General features: G+C 36.8%; 1 long non-coding RNA gene across 1 annotated transcript; it reads right to left on the bottom strand.

Annotated features, from left to right (window-relative positions):
• Positions 1–537: 537 nt before the first annotated feature.
• On the bottom strand, positions 538–4,199 carry LOC145987176 (uncharacterized). The gene is made up of 3 exons (XR_014441625.1): positions 4,000–4,199; positions 3,188–3,301; positions 538–1,163 (listed from the first exon to the last, which is right to left on the bottom strand). It is a non-coding gene; the product is annotated as an uncharacterized LOC145987176 (long non-coding RNA).
• Positions 4,200–6,810: the final 2,611 nt, after the last annotated feature.

The following is a 6,810-nucleotide window of genomic DNA, read 5'->3' as shown; positions in this document are numbered from 1 at the left end:
GAGCAGTTATACTCTAAAGTAAAATTACAGATATTTTTACCAATCCAATATATCTATAAATAGTCTGTAATTTGCTGCAAAATTCTGCAATTATATTATTTTTGTGAACCTATATAAATTAATAGTCCTCCTCCGTGCCATCTAAAGCACCTTGCTTTGGATGGCAGCTGCGGGATGGTATGGGTTTCTATCCCAAGCTCAGTTTCCAGGAATTTTCGGACGGTGGCAATCCACCATCATGAGGAAATTGGGGAGCTCCGAATGAGTAAGCGTAATCCGGTCGCAAAGACCTACTGCAACGGCTGGGGATACGTCAGGCTGACCCCCCAACTATTCCAATCCTCGTTGAAGATCTCCACACTTAGTGGTGATGAAGGAAAGCATAGGAGGGAGGCCGGTAGGTAAGCCAAGGCCCTTCATGGGCTGTTACGCACAGGATTATTATTTTTATATAAATTAATAAATCCTACTTTTCTATAATAGTACTTTATTTGTATCCACAAATATTTCATATGGAGAGAGACACACTTTGCAGAGGAAAAAAATACAATTATTAGAAATATTTATGCATATGGGTTGATCTGTGAATGACCAAACTGCACCATACACAATAGTATATTTAGAGAATAGATTAGTTTGAATTCATTGCATGGGTTTAGCAATTCCACTGTTGTCAAAACAACATTCGTAGTTATTCATTGACAAACAAAAAATTGTTAAAGCACAACACACTTGAAAAATTTTGTTTGTTATATCACCTGGTTTAGCACTGACAAATTGGGCAGGTATTGTTGATATCAGGATACTATATTTTCTGTGAACAAACAAACCTATCCAATCACCTGCTCGACTTGTTTTCTGAAATTTGCCAGTTTCCTAGTGTATTGCAGATAGAAAGCCATATATACATAACATTTGACCACTTGTCTACTATTCAGGATGCTGAACAACTCCCATGTGCACTCAACACAGGGAAACCGCCATTAAAATAGTTAACTTGCTGGGACCACTATAAAACTGCACTCTCTCTTCACTCTCATTGAAAGTCTTCAGTAAAATTTGCTTTTTGACACTTGAAATACGTTGCAAGTTCCTGTAATCTGACATCACAGTGTCAATATGTTCCAGGGTCATGTCTGTCTGCCATGCAGTATATTCAAATCCTAAAAAATAAAGAGTATAAATAGTACATTTATCACAAAGAGAAAAATGGAAAAAAAATATATATGGTTGGGGTGGACCAATGTGATATGCTCACGTTGGCTGCTACTAATGCTTAACCGTTAGGGCTGTCCCATTTGTAACAAACTGTGATTATAAAAATATATATCGTACACATAAATGGAAAAAAGTTTAACCTGCACTGTGTCATGCATTTGGCTCTGACTATGGGATGTGCATAGGTTTGGGTCTCCTGGGGGAAGCATAACAAATTTTCCCGAGATTTCAGCCTGTGTATGGAACCCATGGCCACCAACCATCGTGAGGAAATTGGGAGCTAAGAAAGAGTAGCGTAACCTGGTCATGGAAACCCAAGACAATGATCAGGGGTTCGTCACAACCCGTCATGCCATGGGAAAAAGAAACTTTCCCACTTATCTCTGGATTTTTCATTTTTGTTTACTCAGGATTATTAAAAAAAAAGAAACGCACACACCAGCTTGATAACAGCAGCATGTGAAATGCTAGCATGGTTTTACAGCAATAATGTCCTATGAATAGTATTCTGGTTTCGTTAGCAAAAAAAGTCATTTCACTCAATACATTACAGAGGTAAGGAAATTCTAAATCTAATGAAGTACATTTCAATATGATGAAAATAACAACTTAGTTTGTTACATTTATTGTTATTTTTTCCTACAAAATTCATACATGCTTTTCGTAGTTTGGATTTCATACATTTATAATGGATATTAGAAACTATTACTAGTATATGTAGAAATACACTCCCGTCAATGGTTACATGGATCCCTATGGTGCTCCACTGAAATGTGAGCTTTATAACAAGTCAACAATGGATATATTTCACATAATGGCTGAACAGACTTTCTGCACTCTTTCACGAAGGTACGCTGGGAGTCAAAGTGATTAGTGTTGCCAAACTACAGAAGCATGTGAAAATAAACAAGTGGATCACTACCGTAATCCCCAAAACTGTGTTAAAAAATTGATTTTTTCAAAGATTTACTGGAACATTTATGGCATAAGTGTGTCATTATGTACTAGAACAACAATTGTGGTCTTCTAAATCCATGAAACTTGACATTATAAAATATATATATATATATATCAAATATTGGCATATTGGTTCTGTTTAACTGCGGTTACATGCGCAGTAAATACAAATTGGATGATATTGTTAAGGCAAGGGGAATTTATGTGTGCATCAAGTTCATATGAACATAAAATCTTAAGATTGAATATAACTTAAGGACCTCAAAAGGGAAGTTACTTCCACAGAGCCATTTTCTAAATACTTTCTAAAATAATGTCATGCATTTCATCTCCGATATTGTAAATCAGCAAGAAATTTGTTATTTAGAAGCAGATTTTTTTAGCAGAAAGTATTGTGAGTATTGTCAGTTATAAACACAGCAAATCTCAATCAGTGGTTATTCACTAACTTGTTATGTAGCTACATTAACCATCCAACTTTCATGTTAGTTCAGTCTCATAGTCATAGAAGAGAGGAGTTCTCGGTATCTTCCAGTCAACCATGTTCTTAACTGCTTAGAATAAGTTCAGACATTGACGTTACCTTATCTCTTGTTTATTTTGTTTCAGTTTTTAAAGTCTAGTGAATACTGGTTTTAGTGATGATGACATGAAAGGTCTTGTTAATACAAGGTATATGTGTCAGACACAGAGGAATAAGTTGATGTTCCAATGTTTTGTTTGCTACATATTTTTAAAAATGCAGATTATATTAGTACTTACATTACTGATGTGTACTATATCTTTGTGTATATATTAATTTTGTTGGCCTCTGCCATTGTCAGTATTGGATCAATGGTTATAAATAGGTGGAACACCTCTAAATGTAAATTTTACCACATATCAATGAAAAATAGAATGCCTACATTCGCTTCCATGTGTGGTAAATAAGTTTTTTCTACATTTCTTTTGCAAAAATAACATTTCATAAATTTTGGAAATCATGAATAAATGTGCTAAAAAAGACACTCACCCTCTCCACTGTATTCTGCCCTTCTTGGGAGAAAGTCTTGCTTGATGCAATTCCTGACTCTGGCCTGGGAAATGGTAATTCTGCAATCTCTTGCCACTGCCAACTAGTAGCTGCCTGTTGCAAAAAAGCAAATATAAACATCACTAAAACATGCTAAAAATGTTCGAATTTAGTTCTACATTATCAGTACTCAGTAGTAAGTGTGTATACATTTGCATTTTACATCCATTCCATTATTTCAAAATTTCTTTATACATTTTGTAATTCTGATCAACACGAAAAGTGTTCTTGTAGTTAAACATAATTCAGGTTAGCTGCTAGTGTTCTATTTCTCAATTATGACCTTTAAAGTGCTTCTGTATTTTCAATTTAATTTTGTTGCGCCGCTTTTCTACCATATGGATCAATCGCGACAATAACTGCGAACTTATGGCATATATATGATGAGACAATCATATATTAACGCCTTACCCCATGAGCATTAAAGTGCTTTTATATTATTTTTTACAAGAAAAGGTGAAAGGTAATGTTTTCCGTGGATATAGCACCGTGTCATGAAGGCAACTTAGAAAAACATTGGAAAAACCTATTGTATTTTTTAAATATATTTTTATTTACACCTTGTACTGCAATACAATATACATTGACAAATATGTCTTCAACAAAGTCAAGCATGTGTACGCGGAAACCAATATTTCATTAAGAAATCGAAAAAAATGCATTGACTAACAACGGCATATTTACATCGCTGATTACTGTTATTTTAATGTGCAAGTTTATAATAATAATAATACAAATCGTAACATACTCACCCTAAGATGGCCCGGAATGTAAGTATTCTCTTGCATCTCACATTATCCTTGTCTGAAGTACCAAAAGCAAACATAAAAATACATCCATCTTCGACAATTATAGCAAACGACTCGACCGAACGACTGATCTCGGTTGGGTATGAGCTACCGAGTGCTAGCGAACGGAACGACTCGAGAGCCAGCGAACGAGTGAGTTTCAATAATACGGTATATTCGATGTCGTTTGTCTTGCAACCGACTTCAGCCACCAACTCGTCAGCTAGCTACCGTAACGAGTTTCAATAATAAGCTCCCAGATGAGGAAAGTTGAAAACCACGTCGTCTGTATCGAGCAGTCCTGAGTGGAGGGGATTTAGGTGTTTCAAAGTCCTGTTTTTTCATTGTCGGAGCTTGAGGAAACGGGAAGCAAATTACGAAGACGCCTAAGTTGGTGAAAAACACCCCCCAATTGCGTTTTCGAACATATTATTGGTGCACACAACACCTGTCAAAGTGTACACCACGATTTGTATCTTCCTGTTGTGTCCGGAAGGAATGAAGCAAATGTGCAGTACGTTGTCTTTTATACAGCACGATTATCCCGCACTCGCGAACCGGTGATATTTGCCGAATTACACGATTACACGAATATACTAGTTCTCAGTTCCCCAAAGTACAGTCCGATGTGAGATTTTAATTAGGTTTTATGCACTTCGATCACCAATGGAAGGCTGACGAACCACAAATGTGGCTAACGGTGTATATAATGCGATCTGAGTCCACTGATTCAAAAGAACTGTTCTTTGAATCAAAACAAAGCACCGTCTGTGTACTTCGCTAAGCACAGTTTTTAGCGATTTTTGTACAATTATTCACAACCACGGAACCGAGTTACTTACATCGGGCATCTGACAACTTCCGAAACACTAGAAAATATCCGGATAACACTAGAACTTGATTCTTCTTACCGTAATTAGCGAAAAATAGAGAGCTCAACGCAATACGTCCGACTCACTTATTACCGCCACCGGAAGTCCCCGTCTGTCTGTTTCAACCTATCTTTCAGTCTCTTTTTCGTTTCTCCTATGTACACACTCTGACATTCTTTACATTTTACTTCGTAGATAATCCCTTCCTCTTCCTCTTCTCTGTTTTCCTCTTTCTTGTTTGCATTCTTCGCTATTCCTAAGATGCTTCTCCCTCCCTTCCTGTAAGTTTTAATGCCCGCTTTCCTAAGCACTTTGCATATATTTTCTGTGGTCTCCCCCATACTCCTTATTATGAGAAGCAGGATAGACTGGACATAAACAGAAGAAGGAAGAAAAGAGGAAGGGGAGAATTGGAAGAGATAGATAAAGATGAAGAAAAAGAGAGGTGGTTTGGAATAAGGAGTATGGGGGAGACCACAGAAAAGATATGCAAAGTGCTTAGGACTCTCTGATTAGGGGGGACAAAAGTCTTGATGAACGTTCAGTCGGGAAAGAAAAATCTCATTTTATCTCACTGTTTTAGTGTCATTGCATTTATGGGTGTATGTGTGTGTGTGTGCATAGGACAGATATATATATATATATATATATATATATATATATATATATATATATATATATATATATATATATATATATAAACATATTATTTAAATACATTGCATAATTAATTCATCTGCCCCATAATAAATCAGATGCATAAATGATATAAATTGTCTTTGAAATGTGCGCGCTCCTTTTCCTTCAAACCAAACTGTTATAGCAGCAACTGTCTGAAGTACTTAGTTGTTCTTACTTGTCCCTCTGGTAATTCACAATGCATTACAGAAGATATACAAATTGCGAGCGAAGCGACAAGATAACTTTTCGATCCAAATTTATATAAATTGAAAACAGCATTGATTTAATAGCGCACAAAAAAATTTCATGGGATGCTATGGCATTCTCGTTTAGTTTACAATTTTTCTCATTCAGATCGTTCGGCGTAGAGGGACAACTCTCGCAGCCCCCTAACTACTACTGCTCTGAACTTGACAAGACTGCAAGAAAAGCAGATATTGCGAGCGAAGCGAGCAAGAAAAATTTACGAAATGTAATTTTATGGTGTAAAATTTGAAGTTGAGAGGGCAATTGCCCCTCTGTGCCCCCCTGCAGGTGCTCCTGGCCGTCTGGATGAAATAATGCAAGAAAGACGTGAAAACTGATTCCATCTTCAGTATTCTTTTGTCCTGCTACTCTTAGATTCTGCTAGTCTTGCATTCTATTATTTCAATGTTTGCCCCACCCCTAGAATTGATTTACTTCCAAGGTTGGGAAAAGGCCCCCTTGTGGTTGTGCAACTGAACCCCCTTCTCCCGTAGTTGCTTCGAACTTTCATCGGCTTGAAAATACTCCATATTCTTTAAGAGAGTATGATATCGTTAAATAACAGCAATAAGATGCCTCTACAATAAATTTCTAAGTGAAAGTATAATAATATAGGAGCATGGAACGTCTGGAAGAGGGGAGGGCAAGGATGGCCACATCTCCCACTTCGAAAAAAAATGTCAACCCATTTTACACTTATAATTTGATTTCAGTCATAGTAATTTACATTAATTATTTTGCGATAATTTCAAATTCAAGTGGTGTTTTTTTGAGGGGGCAACACTATTATCGGGGTAATATGCCCCATGGAAAAATACCTTGTTTGTCCCTTCGTGGAAAAAAATATGCGAACGTCCGTGATTAGGGGGGAGCAACTGCCCCCCTTGCCCCCCCACGTGCGCACGCCTATGATGAAGACCTAAGCATAACTTGAGGATGTATTCATGGTCCTTTCCCCTTACTTACCAACCAACAC

The sequence above is a fragment of the Lepisma saccharinum genome, chromosome 4 (assembly GCF_977018435.1).
Source record: "Lepisma saccharinum chromosome 4, izLepSacc3.1, whole genome shotgun sequence".
NCBI classification, from domain to species: domain Eukaryota; kingdom Metazoa; phylum Arthropoda; class Insecta; order Zygentoma; family Lepismatidae; genus Lepisma; species Lepisma saccharinum.
This window is presented reverse-complemented; position numbering and strand designations above follow the sequence as displayed.